The 18,385-nt window shown below is 29.5% G+C and overlaps 1 protein-coding gene across 2 annotated transcripts in view; it reads left to right on the plus strand.

Annotated features, from left to right (window-relative positions):
* Positions 1-18,385, plus strand: part of LOC148229778 (disks large homolog 1-like) — a 161,958-nt gene that overhangs the window by 15,901 nt on the left and 127,672 nt on the right. The gene's annotated exons all lie outside the window — the stretch shown is intronic.

The following is an 18,385-nucleotide window of genomic DNA, read 5'->3' on the forward strand; positions in this document are numbered from 1 at the left end:
TTGAAATTACTACCTGATAAAAACAACAAAGAATGTTCTACTTAATGCTTTGTAAATAGTATTTAGTTATTTTTTCACTATTGTAATTTAAACAACACAAATAATTTTTAATGTCACTTAATTAATTATGATTATTTACTAAATTTATTAATAAACATTAAAATGACATTCTTATATAATATTTACATATTTGTGGTTTAGTTATATTTGTCCATTGTATGATATTTTTCGAAGCTTTTTTGCAAATCACATGTTTTGCAAAAGGTCCTTTAATATTCAATAGTCCATTTAACCGTTGCTCTCAGATACTTCTCGAAACTTATCAGTTAATTATTTTTTAAATTCCTATATAAAAGCGCATTTTCATTGTTATAATTTTTAACAATTTTATACAAAATATAGAAATTTACAATACCAATGTCAAACTCCCAAAAAAACAGCTTTCGCTGCCACTTGAACGTTTTTCTCATGAAACAATAGGAGGACGTATGATAAATCGCTTTACCTACACCTCCCATATATTGCGTGTAGTTTGTAAATGCAATAGGTTTTAGGATGGTTTCTAGATTTCCTGTATGTGTTCTTTTTTTTATCGAATATGTACTTAATAAGTCACATATAGTTCACATTGTAACGATTTTCTTGTCTTTCCGTGCAAATAACATAATAATAATATTCATTCGTCTATATATTACAACTTCTTCCTTGCGTAATTTTTTTTATTGCTTGTGGAAGGTCTTTTCTGTTAGACACAATAGTACCAGTTAAATAACATTTTTGGTAGTAGTAAATTATCAGCAAATAATATACTCGTGTAGAATCGGTCAATATATAATATATATGATATCCTTCAGCGTGAGGAATGTATTTACAAGAATCGATCGTGTAAGTGTAGGGCAATTCCCGAGTTAAATGGAACATCCTGCCTATTTAATCCTTGCGACATAATTGGGCACAAAAGAATAAATATATTCATTTCGCGAATTAGCCAAAATATTATTTATGTGAATTTTAAGGATTGTATGTAATGCAACATATTCTACCCTTATAATTGATGATTGATTTGTCACCAACAACTTCACGATTAGGAATATAATACTCTCGAAAACTTTTGCCTAAATATTGTGAAAAACTATCTACATTTTTTTTCTTGTAAATTTTGTTTGGAGTAAGAATATTTATTTAAGTTAACATACAAAAAATCTATAGAAAGCGATCTTTTGAATACCGCCTTAAGAATACATTTTTATATCAAAATAATTTAAAAATTAATATTTTATGTTATTTAGAGGAATCAATCCCATAGTAATAATCACTTTTAAAAACAATTTTATTAATTGTCTCTAGGCTTCAATCATTGTGTTATCTGAATTTTAAACGGGTGTATGTGCAAGTAAAAAATGTAAAATGCAACAAAGGGAGCAATAAGAAAAACCCAAAAGCTGCGAACGCCGACGAATCAACAATTTAGGGTCTTCGGCCACACTTTTACTTACAGCAACAATATTCTTGATTGAACGGGCGCTAAATTTTTTAACTACATTGCGAATTGTTTGCTCAGTAGAACGATGAAAAATACATAGTTCATAGAGAACTGTTATTTCTGTAGAGAAATTAAATGCGTTTAGCGGTGTTAAGCAATCCATTTTGTAAACGTATTGTTGCAAACTAACGTTTGTCACTTTTAACACGCGTGATTATTGACAGCTGTCTGATTTACAGTGATGCCAACATGGGAAACTCGAATTGGATCATCCTGTCTTCATCATCAGTACTATTTTTTCTATTCTTAAATTTAAACTAAGAAAAATTTGCAATTTGTAGGTGTGACGTTTGCGAAACAATGGATGGTCTCGACATGCAGTCGCCACAGATTGAGTAAAAAAATCGTAACAAAAATCATCGATGCATTCACAGATTTTAAGACGATTCTTATTAATTTTACAATTCGAAGTAAAATGGTTAGAAATTACCATTTTGTAACGAAATATTTTGATACAAGTGTCCGTGAGTAACAAACAAAATAAAATACCGGAAATTTGATCATCAACTCATTAAAAATGGCTTCACTAAATAGAAATTATTTTGGGCACGACATAGATACTTTTGCACTGCAATGGTGAAACTATTTAAACAGAAATAGCGCGGTTTAACTGTCACGATACAAAGCAACAGCACAAATAGTGGTTTTTATATACTCCGTTATTCATTTTTATTAACATATAAACCTTAAATGCAAAAGCAAATTTTGCTTTAAAATAGTTTTATATGTTTATCTAAAGTTTTTGTGTAAATATCTATATGAATGATTTTAATTATGATGGGTGATATATGTAAATAATAAAAAACAATGTGCCTCAAAAAAATATCCAGGTTGCGATTATGCTTAGAAAGCCAAACAAATTAACGACTCCCAGAGGCGTTTCATATTATAGATCCAGGCCAAGTAATTGATTGTCGCCGTCGGCCATTGAATCATGGGGATGTTTGAAAAGCGTCGAACGAGAACAGAGATTAATTCGATTTGACCCTCGGTTTTGCTACGATGAGATTGGCAAGAGCGTTGCTTAAAATCCATTCAAATTCCGACCGTGTAAAAGGAAACAAATTCAGTTGCTCCTCCTGAAAATCTGTCGTCGAAATCAGCTTCTATTATTATACTATATACGCTGCGCGAACTGTGGAAAAATCTCGGTGAGTCAACATTGATTCAAAGCATTATATTGATTTAGTTCGGATGAAGGAGATGTTTAAGAAAGGAAAGTATACGGAGTGTAAAATTATACCCCTGTCGGGCGTAAGGCGAACGAAAGTATTTAGGATCGGCTGATACGCCTAAATAGGTTAAGGGTTTTTTCTCTTCATCGTATAAGGCCACTATTGTGTTGCTTATGTATTCATGTGAAAATATATCATATTATAAGTTTTTTTAAGTAAAAAATGAACATAAATAAATTATGATAACATTTAAAAAGTGAAGCAGATACAGATACAAGTCAATATATTAAAAAATAAAAACTTAATGAATTATAATTAAATACATATAAATTAAATTTGTATTTGTAACACTGCGAAAGATAATTTTTTAATTTCGGTCTTGTGAAACAAATGACGGCTTGCAGATTTAAGCAAAAATATATTTAATCAAATATTAAAATAACCGATTGATGTAATGCTGATAACGTATCGTGACGCCAAAATAAATTGTTTGCATGCTCTAAGCCAAATAGGGAAGTATGAACGTGCTTCACCAACATATGTCGGAAAAATTTTCACCTGTGTGTGATGTGGGCGTAAGGCTTTTTTGTTAAAGGCAAGCAATGCTCTTTGTGTGTTAAATGCGGCATAAACCGAGAGTGCCAAAAATGTTTGGTCTTGTCCAGATTTACTAATAAATTATCAACTACAAGCGGTAATAAATTACCATGAATAAAAATATTGAATTAGGCGTAAAATATTTTTTAAAATACATTTTCTTTTATTATGTATTATGGATTAATTGCTTTTATAAATATATTGTAATATATCGTGAAATACAAATTGTAATTTGATGACTTAACACATTTAAAAAATATTATAAAATTTTGTCGCGGTCAGTGAGCCTAAGCGTTTTTGTAAAATTGTAGATATGTCAGAAAATAAAAGCGATTATTGTCTTATAATACTTTCCACTATCAAAAAGCAAAAATAAGTCGCAAAATTAAAGTGTATTTAAAGTCGATGCTCAACGACACAAGGGATCGGTCCGGCACTGTTTCGAGACATTTACGAAGGCTCTGAATTATCAAAAAGCTCGATACTTAAGTGTCACATCAATTTAACGATACAAATCTATTGAAACGATTATTTGCGTGCGATTCATTACTCAAACGCAATGGATAGCAGTTTTTCTCCAAAAAAACTTGACTTGGCGGTACAGTAAAATAACGATTGTATGCGATAATATCCAGACCTTCAAAATCTTATATTAATCTTAAAAAAACTTTATAATAGCCTACAAATACAAAATCAAAGTACATTGTCATTTTCATATCAAAAAAATATTTACAAATATTTCGGGTAGCCATACTGCATAACTAATTTCATGTATTAGAGACTTGGATAAAAAAACTTAAATGTCAAAGCACGTATAGCTTTGGATACTAAAGATTACAATTTAATTATTAAATATACTTTAATTAGCACATCTTTTTTTCTTTCCCTTGAATAGATAATACTTTATAATTTTTATTCTTAACTGTAATAACAAACGTTTATTTTTAATTTTAATTTTAAATTCATGTTATCTAATAACAATATTGTAAGCATAAAAATGTATTATTAATAAGTAACATGAATTGTATACAATATTATGTTTGTAAATTCAATAAATCATAGATATTCTATATTACATTTACACTATATATTTATTTAGAGCTTTGCAGAACCATCTTAATAGTATTAATTAACCATAAATAAACTCTAGTTCTAGGATATGTTAGCTTCAGTTATTTCGCATCGATTAAAATGGAACATACATATTTCTGAATTGACCAATAAATGATTATATAATATATTACAATTACATACATCAAAATAAGTGAAATAAAATTAAAAAAAAAAATTATACCAAACTTAAACTGAGTGTAAAACGTGGAAGAAGATTATCTGAATAGGAAAAATAAACACACTGAGCAAAAACGAATGTTAAATAACATTTAAAATCTGAAACTTTTACTCATGAAATATTCATAAGTATTGATATGCATAAGAGTTAGAGATGGAAGGCACCATACTCTGAAAGTAATGTCAGGTTTTAGGGTATGCAGATTATATGGATGTTATATGCAGACCCCGATAAGCAAAGATGAAAGCTTTTGAAAGATTGAAGAAAGTAGTTGAAAAGATAATGCCAACACCCAAAAGATTTAATATTTGGAAACCGCCAAGAATTCGCGTCCCCTTCATCCGATAACTGTGGATGCGCACGAGTTTAGAAAGACCGATAACTTTACAAACGTGGAAGGTCTGATTGCATGCATAAAGTTGGTTACAGTGTTTGACTCGCTTTGAAATACTGGACGATAACTAAAAGGAACGAGGATGTTTTAGAAAGAACGATTTTGGCTTTATAGAATATTTTAACCCTATACAACCACGAAATATTTACCACCAGTTTAGGAGCTTAACTTAACATCAACAACATTTTGTATATACTATTAAAATTGAATATATGTACATTTTAAGAATACATATACTTGCTAATAATGCATAAATTTATATAATTTAAATTAAATAACTGATGCATTTTCCAAAAACAATTTATTATGAGGGATGTGATTGTATTTTAATCAATATACTGTTAAAAAATGCTTGCTTTTAGAATTTATTTTAAAGTATCTGTTTTTAAGATTCGATCTAAGATTATTTTTATTGCTAGTATAGATTATGTTGTTTTTTTTAAATTGCTGGGTTTTCGAATAAAAATATGATTAACATTTCGGTTGTTATTGTGGGCGCTCCTTATGCAAATATTTTTGTTAATGAATTTAATTTGTGTAAATTATTTAAAATAAAATCATTTAATTATTCTTAAGCTGTTTACAAAATTGTTATTTAAGAAGAATACATTTTTTGGTGAAATCTAACGCTTGGAGTTAACTACTGAAAATTAAAATATTGATATATTTTACCTGAAGATTAAATTAAACTAATATGTCAAAAAATCTACAAAATATTTATTAAAACACATTTACATTTGATGTAAAGAATTATTTGTTTGTAATTTGAGAAGAGGCGAGGTGAAATGCTTTGCTTAACAATAATTTTACATGAAAACTTGCAGTAAAAAAATATTTTGGTATGATACACATTGCGCATGATTTTTTCAGCAGTGCCATTTTATCGGAAAATTACTATTTTAGACAATGATTAATACATACATATTTTTAAAGTACAGGCAAGTTGATTAATATCAGAATAAATTATATATGACTTAGCTCACAATTACTAGCATAAAGTACAATAATATAAAATACTTTTCACTAAATTTGATTTATGACGTTCAATTTACACTGCAATGAATACCATAGCTAAAATCAATACATTATAAAGACTTTTACTAAATCTATATAACGTTGAAGTACACGAGATATAAATATCAAAAATATAATTTGATTGAATTTGTGTTACCTGTGTATAAGTATTTATTTTTTATTTTTATTGTTTGTATTTCCCATTCTGTGCGATATCAATTTAACAAATCAGGAGCAAAAAATCGCAAAGCTTTTATCGCTAAAATACCATCCCAAGCTTCGCACCGATTTCACGAATTTTCCCATCGGTAATGTATGGATTCATGAGATTTCCTCGGGCGACGAGACCGTGCCACAGAAACAATTCAATATCGGAAACGGTGAAAATTTATCGATATTCGTGATAAAATTGTGCAATATATCTTTTGCCCGGTGTGTGTAGGTATATTATTGTGGTTGAAAACGTGACTCATACACTTCTACGTTCCTGTAACCCCCTCATATGTATGCAAATAAAATAAAGGTGTGCTCATAAAATATTGCATAGCTTTTTTTAAGGGTTGTTTTATTTTACTGGAATTTTTTTAAATATTAGTAACTAATGTTACGATTTTTTTCTAATTAGTTGTTAAAATTACTGCTTTTACGATTTGATTGATTTTTAAGAACGTGATAAACCTAATAATGTGAAAAATTCATGAAGCGTAAATTTTATTAGTGTATCAATATTTCTAAGAATTTCAATAAAAATAATTAGACGATCAATATAGCGTAACTTTTCAACTTAATCAAATAATATAAATATTATTAATTATGTACTTTGATACAATTAGAGCCAATATCAAAAGCTGCAAATGTTTGTAAAACTTATTAAAAGGGGCAAAAGATTTTTTAATTACACAATTAATTAAGGTTTATGGTTATTCACACATTTTATATTATACAATGTAGCGCTATTATTAATTTTACATAATAATATAATTGAACAAATACAGAGCGGATATTTTTCTCTCACTAAACAAATATCGTGAAATTGAATTTTTGTACTATACCCAACTAGTTTGTATTCACACTTGTGTGTTTATACAGTTAATTTAACAGCACGTGTCGGATAAAAATATTAAAATATATAGATTGTAGTTTTTTATCGAATAATTGAATACCCGCAAAACTATTACGAAAGTGTTGCAAATGCTTACATAAACAAATATTAGTAAGAACCTACAAAGTGGGGTCCAAGGGTCAATTGAAGATGACTGTCAAAGTAAACGTACAAAGTAAGAATCAACTAGAAAACATAAAAAGACGGAAAAAATATTCCCAATAAAGACAAAACAAGAGAGTAAACTTCAAAGCGTGTATTGTAGATGCACAAAAATATGCCAGTTTTCAAAGCGTTGTTGTAATTTAAGCTATGAAGACCTTCAAATAAATTTCACCTACTCTAATGCTAAAATTTAGCACAAAGTTATTCTTTTTTAATAATAATATTACGAGAACAACCTATTTAAAAAATATTTTCAGGTAAGTCAAAAATAAAAATAAAAATGAATGCCTTTGTTGCATGTATTATTAAAGTAGAACTTAACTCAAAAATATTAAAAATAATTTTGGTAGTTCTGAATTAAAAAAGTAAACCACTAGAAAATTTACAACTTATATCTATAATAATAAGAAATGGTTTAATTTGCATTACATGAAGTCATAGTGTATCAAATGTTCTTTAGACGATTGCACTTATTTGCTATTGGTTTTAACTGGCATTCGCAAAGCGACGTTTGTTATTAATTGCCGGAAAACCTCCACCAAGTTCGTATCGATCAAATGCTGACTTTAAGGTGGCGGATGTGAAAAAAATTCGAAAAATCTACAATCGCAATGGAAAATTGTCGCCGGGTGTTCGTTAATTAAAATTTTCACCCGCCGAAAGCCGATTAGGAGAACGGTCGGAAAAGTGGTCGAAAAAAGTATTTGCCCTCACTTTAAAGTACAATTTCGACCTTTGAAATTCTTGCTAGGAATTTTATCAGTGCTTGAGGGATTTCGTGCGGAAAACCGGGAGGAGAGGAGTGAAAAAATAAACGCCCCTGAGTTGAAGCGAAGGCTTCAAACGTTCCGGTTGTAGTATGTAAAACGTTGCTACACTACTATCCTAAGGGGGCGGCAATGTAATTTGAGAAATTTCGGCATGTCGAAAGATAAACGCGAATAATGTTATGGGGTGGAAAGTTGTCTTTTCCTTCCTTTTCCGTCGAACATCATAGCGAAATTGTGATGACCACATACGGTAGAAATATATGAAAATTAATATGTGCGATCGTTTGGAGACCGAGAGTTTATGGCGTATGAAATTTTAGCATGATGGTCGGGTCGCATAATTTTTGCGGGTGTGTGTATGGGCAAAACTGTAAAATGTATGAAAAAAACGTATTTTTAAACCCTTTTTGTGGCGATGTATGTACAAAGTACGCAACGTTGTGAGGTCAGCACAATTTCAGCAATGAATTAACAGTCAAACGAATACGCTTTACATATGGAAAATAAGTATTTACTATTTCATAAATATATTTAAGGCCTACACGTTGCCAACAAAATGACATAGACCATAGAAATATCTGTATTAGTTATTTATTTATATATGCGAAGAATAATATAAAAGTTAAATTCAAAGCCAATCAAATATTATTAATGTAATATAGTTCAGTATCAACTTATCAAGCTTAAAAGGATTAGGTAAATAATTCTCGCACTTGATGGCATACGAGGTGTAATCAAAAAGTACGGTGAATAATTTTAATACGAACAAAGTAATAAGCTTACATCAAATTTTAATTAATCTCCTTGGCTAGCGATACATTTATCCCAACGTTGATTTTATGATTGGAAGCATTTTTGGAAGATTTCTAATAAATAATTAAATAATCAAATTCAACTAATATGTTGTAGTGTCCAAGTGGAAAGCTTTATTTAGTCACCACGTTCACTCGTGCCAATTTCCGTGCCAGTGGTACTAAACTGCATATAAGCAAATTGCCACAATTCATTTATACCAGTCCAGAATAATATCTCAAAGGGCAAAACTAACTGAACTTTCACGAAATATACCGAAGTCTAATATTGCCACTATGCAGTCGAATGATCTCATTATCACATTTGTGATGCACCTAAATTATAATCATATCGATGAAATGTGATGAATGAAGTAATTCTATCTTGGCAGAAAAAATTGTTTCATATACAAAACAAATTATTTATAATTAACTGTTACACATCTAAGTAAACTATTATCAAGTAAAAGATTAGCTTTGAAGTATAATTAGTAGCATAAAATACACTTAGAGCATTAAATAATATTTGAAAATCTATTTAATATAACCAGCAGACATTGATTTAACATGACTTAGATGTATTCAATTATTATTCTTGGAAATGTGTTGGATAAGTTTTGACTACAATATGAAAGTTAATTTATTTAAATTTAATTAATACAGCTTGCGGTGCCACCCCGCAACGTAAAGAGCAAAATGCCAAAGGCAATATTGCATTGTTTGTAAAAGAAATAATTAGAAAAAAGGAACCTGAGAAGAATGTGATTGCAGTCAAGAAATAAAGTTATGGATACCTAATTAAATAGAGTCACAGGAGAAATAAAATAAATGTTGTGTGTATAAAAATCGAGCGATACGGGACTAAAAAAAAAACAAAGCTACAAACTACTCTCTTTGGAGTGCAGCAAAAACAATAAAACAGCCTGCATAAATCTCATATAAAACCAGAAAATGAAAAATTAACAAAAGACAATAAAGAAAAATTTACAGCTTTTGCTGAACTCTAGTAAAGGTTTTTAAATCATTTTCTGTGTCTTGCTCAGATAACAAAGAGAGAATGGCACTGTCCTTTTTGAAGACTGCATATTAACTCAATGTTCCTATCAAGAAGATAAAAATGAAGGAACATTTGTTATTAAAAACAACCTCAACCTAATCGATCTAATCACAAGAAAAATATGAAAGTTACTTTCAAATGATAACACCTTGTTAAAAATATCACATTTATCTTTAAACCTTCTTCGAGATTCAAATACTATCCAGCTCAATAGACTGCGGTATTTATACTGATACAGGCGCATAATTATTGTCATTTTTTATGTACTTATATAATATAAATTTTTATTATGAGATTAATACACAATAAATTTAAGCAATTGAAAAATAATTAAAATCAATTTATTTTATGTATCTCTATCATATTTTTTAATTTGAATAAAGATCAAAAAAATATAAATTTTGTTTACAAATGGTTCGTAAAAAATATATATTAAAAATTAAGATCGGGATGTCTCAAAAAAATAGTCCACGAAACGCATCAATATATGTATTTATAAATCCATTTACAAACTACAAAAAAATAGAAGAAACTATCCAAAAAGGAAATGGTTTTTTTGGCGAAACGAACATCAGCGTCATTTCCTGCGTATAATCAAAGCCCCAGCATCGTTTCGGTTTCACGTTAACGCGACTTTTCGCCGCCACCATATATAGGTGTATGTACATACATGTCCCATGAGATCTATTCGCCCTTATTTAACAAGCCGCGATCTAATAAATCCTCATACATTTAATGGTCGGAAAAATCGTAATAATAAAAATTAACCAACTCTGACCGCACAGCGGCGTGCTTTACAGCACAAAAGCTACCTTTTTTAATTAAACGATTGCGGAAGCCCTTCGTTTATATTAAAAATTGGGCTGAGATAATTAACGATTAAATGAATTATTTATTACAGCTCCATGCTTATTTTCAGTCACATTGTTTCTATAAGCTACACTTACAATTCAAAGTTACAAGCTTTGTTTCTCAGTAGTGGAATTATTTTTTTACCATATTTTATGAAAAATAAGGCAAGCTTTATTTTTGTCATTAGAACGACTTTTTTATTGCACCTCAAATAATCTGTCGTAAAAATAATTATAAACGAACTATTTTTTTAAATAAAAGTTTTTGATTTGTTCCTAATATAAATGGTTGTATTTTTTTGTATTCTTTACTTTGTACAAAATATACAAAATTACAACGATTTATTTTCTATAGATTTTGATCTATAAATGTTCTTTTTAAAGAAAAAATGTATCACAGATTTTAATTAACCCATATTTGAGACAACAGACGCAAAATGGTAAGGCATTTACGTTTTAATAAGCTATAACATAAATAAAATATTTTAAGGAATTCTTTTACTAATTTGTCATTTTTTAATTTTTATACTCTAAAATTCCATATTATATAAAATTTTGTATCAGAAACTCTGCTTTACAACTATATCATGAAGTAAAAATTTAATGATTTTTAAAATATTTTTTTTAATATAAATTTTACCTTAAATATATGAAAAATGTTTATAAAAAATATAATGGTAATATTGATAATAAATTTTAAATATAAGTCGAAATAAATTTGTAGCTGAAAATATATATTCTTTATAAACACTTTAAATATATTCAATGAAACAAAGCCATTATAAAAAAAAGCAATCAGGACTCACTCGGAATTTGTGCTCACAACCTTATAATTTTTAATCATGATAAATAAACATACAAACCATTTATGCATATAAGATATTGATTGATGTATTTGTGGAACAAGGGAAATAAGTGTGTGCGAATACCGCAAATCATTTTTAACTAATTGAGGGACTGATTTATTAGGAATTTGGTCGGCTGATCCTAACCCTGAACAATCGGTTATTGGCCCTATGAAAATTATGTTCCTACAGTTTCCGTCACGTTCGTGATTTATTATGGATTCCTGGAAGGGTGCGAATAGAAAATTATTAATCCCCATCACCATCTTTCGCACGCGTTTTCCGCAACCGAAAGGAAATTCCCCCATGCTTTCGATTCACATTACTCACATGTGTAAATATACTCTCATACATACTTATGAGTCGTTTAGATTAAAATTTTATTTTAATAAATAATTATAGATATAATGTAAGACTTTTTTTATTTTTAATATCAAGCTCACATTTAATATGTTTGTGTTGTACATGTTATATTTTTTGATAATTTTATTACACTGTGATTTTTGTTGCTAGAAATATTAGTCAAAATATTTGGCAATTGACTCAAATTTGTACCACAATTTAAAGATTAAGAATTCAAACTGTTATTGGTGTATTTCAGATAATTAAATAGCTCATGCAGACACTTTGGGAACATTTGCTTATCCTTAAATTCAAAACACATTTGACGAACGATAACTGCGGCTTTATTATTGTATTTTTCTCTGTAAGGAAACATTTACATATCACTATTATTTAATTTTAAAATTCATCACATTAAACACTAATACTGGTTTCGTTTTTAATTATGAACTGTAGTTTATGAAGTTTTATTACGACATGTATGAAGACGAATGAGACAAAACAGTTTTGAAACTAGACGCCTCCGATAAATATTATATTTTTTTACCCTTTTATATATTCGCGCACGTATTATATTATACACAAAGAAGTAGGGTAACCTTTCTCAACACCATGTAAGCTTTTTCACTTACGTTCATTCTTAAAAAAATGTTTTTGTACTTTGAAACTTTCGAGTAATTCTCGCGGAAAGATATTTTCGCACTTTAGCGAGTAGCACGTCCCGCAAATCTTTTTATTGGCGCCATAAAAGCAGTCTCCAGTGAATGTTATGACTTTGGATGCTCTCGTAAGGGGCTACGTTTTTGCACAATGTCCGTCCGGTTTCACCGGACCATCTTTCAATTTGATAAGCAAATGTTTGACAGCTGAAATTTATCGTGCAAAAACGTTATATAATGGGTAAAAAATAAACGCCGAAAACATTCGAAGCCTTATTTTTTTCTCGCCAAAAAAATGTTTGAATAGAGCATTTAGATGAATAGCGGACGTTTCCTAGTGATTCCGATAACGTTTTTCTATAGTGAAAAAAATGATGCGAAAACACGTAAATGAGCAAACAATATATAAAAATATATTTTATAAAATAAATGTATATTTTTAAGTTAAATTCTTACGCCTTATTGATATGAATTGAAAGACGATAAATACATACAAATTTTAGGTACCCACTCTTTGTTATATTATATAAGTTGTATCTAAACATTTTTTCATGCATACAAATACGATTCAGTAAGCCTTTGTTATTTAACAAAACTACAAATCGTATATTTAATTAATGAAGATATCCGATAAAACAAGGTTATGCAAAAAATATTCCAAACAGCGCGCATAGGGTAAAAAACTACACAAATAATATATCAAAATTCAGGAAATTGGTTAATTAATTTGTACAAAATATTAATTAATATGTTCAAAAGCATACAGACATATTAAATGCACACAACTGGTTAATAACCATTTCCATTGTTAAGAATTGTTAAAGTTATATAATAAAATAAAAATAATATATTTTCCCTAACTATAGCTCAATTAAGGGAAAAATACATAAAGCCTTTTACAAATTAAAAAAAAAACATTTAGACATAAACTTATGAAATATAATACTTTCGGGTTCTCCAACCCTATGGGGTGTGACTTCGCAGTCAGTAAGTCGCAGGTGGAAACTAGTAAGTTAATATTACATATTGCGGTAGACGTTATTCTCCGAGTGGTGATGGAGAAGCTGGCGGAGGGATGATGTCGTATGGTAGAGTCCCTCTCAAGATGTGAGCGTCCATGAGTTGTCTGACTGGCGTATTTAATGTTTAGAAACGACTAATGAAAAGCGTCTTTATATCATTGTGATATTTCGTTTATTAAATTGATTGTGTAATTTAGATATTGAAAAAGCACTGTAAGCATTATTATATAAAATAATAATAGTTTTTGGTTCACAGTCATCATTTTTGAAGTACCATTACATAACCCAAAGCCGCGTGTGGCTCGCGAGCAGCACTTCACTGACCCTTGTTACATTATTACGTTCGAAATTGAAAATGCTTCATCGTGTGTGAACACGCAGGACTACCAATGTGCATTGCTGACGTTTGTCCATAATATACGTTATATGAACGTTATCCTACCGTGAGTTTGACGTAGCTGTCCGCCAATCGGACGTGGAACAGCGCGAAAATCACATCGCGAAATCGGCCGGAATGTGCGGTCATGATCGAAACATTGACAAACGTGCGGCCCGCGTTTAAATGGAGCGCGCTCGCCGGCCGCACGGCCGACTGACTTCCCGATCGACATTGTGCCCGGTCGAAGCCGAACTAGTAGCGCACAATTCAATTTGCGAGACCCGCACTCGGAATCTGAATATCGCGCGTGTATGGGCGCACCAGACCGCACAATCTTCTCGTCGGCCCTGCGGTCTGACACGCCGGGTACGGGCTTATCTAAACTTTGTTTGTGACGTGCTCTGGATGTGAATATTTGATTTTGATACCCGGGACGAGATACGACGATTAATGCGAGGGATCGGTATGGTGCGTTGTGCGAAATGTTTTCAAATGGGTGTTGAGATCTTCTCCAAATGTAATGGATCAATTTCATTACTTCAATATGTATATAAACAATTTAAAAATCGTGTTTAGGGATTGCAATACCGGTAATACCGATACCGATAATACCGGTATTAGGGCAAAAATTGACATTCGGTACTGACGGTATCACAAAATAAATTACTAGTTAAAAATATTATTTTATTATAAGTAGTACCGAAAACATTATCGTGACTTAGAACTTCGAAAACGACGAAGCAAATATTGCTTGAAAGTAAAAGCAAAAAATAAAATGATGCTCATTACCTAAGTAGATTTTTGGGGTAGAATATCAAAGTACAATATTATTATTACTTTTATTCCAAGAAAGCCGAAATATCGGCCCACTCTATCTATGCAAAAAACCATCGGCCGATATTTCGGCGCAATTTTTTTTAAATTTAATTTAGCATGTTCGATTTTTTTTTCATATATGCACTATTTTTGTATTTTATATATGTGTCAACATAAAATAAATACATTTGCTTTATCTTAGGCAAATCTAACGGTAATTCCTAGTAATTCTGTTATGTAACAGAGACCGCACCTTTTTTATGATAGAGAAAAAGAAGCGGGTATTACATACCATAAATTCTTTCTACTATTTGTACATTTTTATCTCCATTCAGATATATTTTTACCCAAATAGTTCAAGGAATATCCTTCAATAAACATTGGTGGTAAATATTAGCAATAAGTAAGTCTTATAAATTATATTTAAATAAAAAACGTTTTTTTTAAGAGAAAAAACATTTTTCATTGGAAAATAATGCAATGATATGTTTTCTGTTACTAACTACAGACAGTTTGTAATATTCGATATACTTACAATAAGTAATAATTAAAACGTGTCACTGGTGTTTTTTTAACGTGATTTATATTTCATTTTTTAAAGTACATAAATATAAAAAATATTTTTTTTTTACTTTTGTAGCAACTAAATACTATTGCCTCACAGCATTGCAAGTACACAAAAAATCTGAAATCACATAAGTACAACACAATATATTTAAAAATGCAAATCAATGATTTAGAAAAAATAGAAAATTCTAGACATAATTGTCTGGAAATAAAAGGGCTATGCAGTATTTACGTATTTTTTTTTATTAGAAATAAATAAATATATGAGAGATAAATATTTTAAAAAGAAATATTATTGCGATATTCTAAAATGAAATTTAATGTGCAATAATTAATATAAATAAATCAATCATATAAATATGTATTTTAATAAAAATATGTCACATTTAAAAAAAAAATCGGATAATCGTAACTAACAAAAAATAACGAGTAATATATTTTATTGGAATAAATTGTTGGGTGGTGCTCTGGTATAAAAATTTAGAAGGTATCCAGAAGCGGTAGATTAAAGATGATGCTGTCCTAAATGTATTGTTCCAAAAGAAGCCCGAATTTTTGAAAAAAAATATATTAAATAAAAGTGTTTTCATTAAAATAATTTGTAATTTAAATATTAAATATATTGAAACAATAGTTGCTGGGGCATTTCAATGCTTTGCTTTTGCTAATCAATAAACATAATGAACCATGCCAGCGGAATCAGATGCATATTTTGGTCAATTAATTACAATAATAATAATATCAATAGCTGTAATACCGGTATTGAAAATTCCGGTATTATTGAAATCCCTAATCGTATTTGACCAACACGATTTCTACAGAAATGTTACATATTATGTATGAATGCTACGATCAATGTTTGTGCCGAAGCATAAAGTAGATAACAACGAATCATATCCGAAACGATTTGGAGTTTTTATCAACTAGACACAAATAATAAAGAATAGATTTAATAAAATTAATCCGATTGAATGCCATTATGAAAGTTTTGAGAGCTACTCCTAGATGGTCTAGGACGCAGTTCCGACAAGTTTCGATTTAGGAAATTGCTCAAAAACATATACATACATTGTGATGTATATGGATCGTTAGTTTTACTATTTTTGCCATTCAGGATGGTTTTGGAAAATAAAAGCGAGAAAATCATCATGTCCTAATTTCGTTCCAGCTAGTATGCTTAAAAAAATGCAGAGTTGTTTGTTTTTAACCTATTTTTGAAAACAAAAATACTTTCTCCGATCTATGGAAAATTAGAACACTAACTGCCATGATTAAGAATGATAGCCACGGGTCCATTTTATCTGCACCATCCATAGTGCTCGAAATCATACTTCATAAGTATGCTTCAAACCATATCATGCTTTGAAGTATACTTATGTAAACCATACTTAAAAGCATGATTTTCAAATCTGCTCTGTTTTTAAATTGTGTGACGAAAATTCTTTATATAAATAATCAAGTATGTGTCGTCTACACTGATTTTAAAAATACTTCTGGTACAGTTTTTTATACTTTAATTTAAAAAAAAATATTCCACAAAATAATTAATTTTTTAATCATACTTTTCAGGTACTCAATTTGTTTAAGATGTGTTAACACAAATCGTCTAAATTGCCACATCAGGATTATCTCAAGGTTTTATTTTGGCCTATTAATGTTCCTTCTGTTTATTATTGATATTAAAAAAGATATCGTTAATTCTAAATAAATACTTTTCGTCGATAATCTTCAAGTAATCCTTAAAATAGATTATTTTGAGGAGTGTAATAAACTTCAATTTGTTGTTGAAATATGTATGTGCGTGATCATATAGTAATAAAGAAACTATTATATAACAAGAGTACCACTTAATTCAGATTATAAAATGGATAACAATATGCTTTATTGCACAGAAGTGTTAACATGTTTGTGTAATATATTTTAGGCAGACTACAGATTTCATCAGCATATAGAAAACACGTACAATAAAGCCTATAAGATGTTGGGATTTGTCGATTGAGGAGCTCGAGGGTGCTTTGTGCTTAGTATTATATAATCACCTAGTACTCAGTACCTCTGAGAAGGCTTCTTTTATCTGGTTGTTAAATAATACAATAAACTTACTTCTAATATAAAAGATCTAATAATGTTTTCTTAATATTAACCATTTATATTTCTTACAAAATTTTGATAGGGTCTGCTGGGACATGATTTCTTTGAGTCACGTCGACGAGTGTACTTGGTAATAGGGATTGGCATAATACCGAAATTTCCAATACCGATAAAAAAAACAGTATTGACATTATAATTGTTATTTTGATTAATTGGTAATAAAAAACCGAAAAAATAATTCAAGTACATTTCGCATGTTTGACTGTGTTTATTGATTAGCAAAACCCAAATATTTGATAAATCTAGTATTGTTTCGGAATATCAAATATTTTAATAACAAATTTAATCGTTAAATATAATATATATAAAAAAAGTTTCAATAAAACTTTTACAAATTTAGTTCTCAATAACTTAGAGTGGAAACAATAAAATTAAATTACAATAAAACACGATTACGAATCCGCCAGACGCCAGACTTTATAATCCATTAATTTCATTGGAAAGTTCGCTTCGCATTATAAATATATTATTTATATATTAAATAAAACCATCAGATTAAATTGGAAATGTACACGTCAACGCGATTGAATCCGATATCATATTTATTACAATACTTAATTTAATTCTCACAGTACAATCGGATACCTCTGACAAAATCGTATTATTTACGTAATTATAATAAAACACCGGAGCTTTGGGCAAAACAGCAATAAAAACATTATTTGCATTCCTGAGATTATTGCCCATATTTTCATTCGATATTCACATTTTTTCGCTTTGTTCATGAAAACGAACAAGGCGAAATCTTTTCTACATCTTCGCATACCCTTTCATCGTTAGACGACTTCGAGCTTTGTTAACTGAGCTTTTAGCCAAGCTTTGCCAAAATGAAATATAAATTAGAAAAAAAGATG

The sequence above is a fragment of the Plectrocnemia conspersa genome, unplaced genomic scaffold, assembly GCF_051122295.1.
Source record: "Plectrocnemia conspersa isolate PC_06_02 unplaced genomic scaffold, ASM5112229v1 ptg000011l, whole genome shotgun sequence".
Taxonomy (NCBI): domain Eukaryota; kingdom Metazoa; phylum Arthropoda; class Insecta; order Trichoptera; family Polycentropodidae; genus Plectrocnemia; species Plectrocnemia conspersa.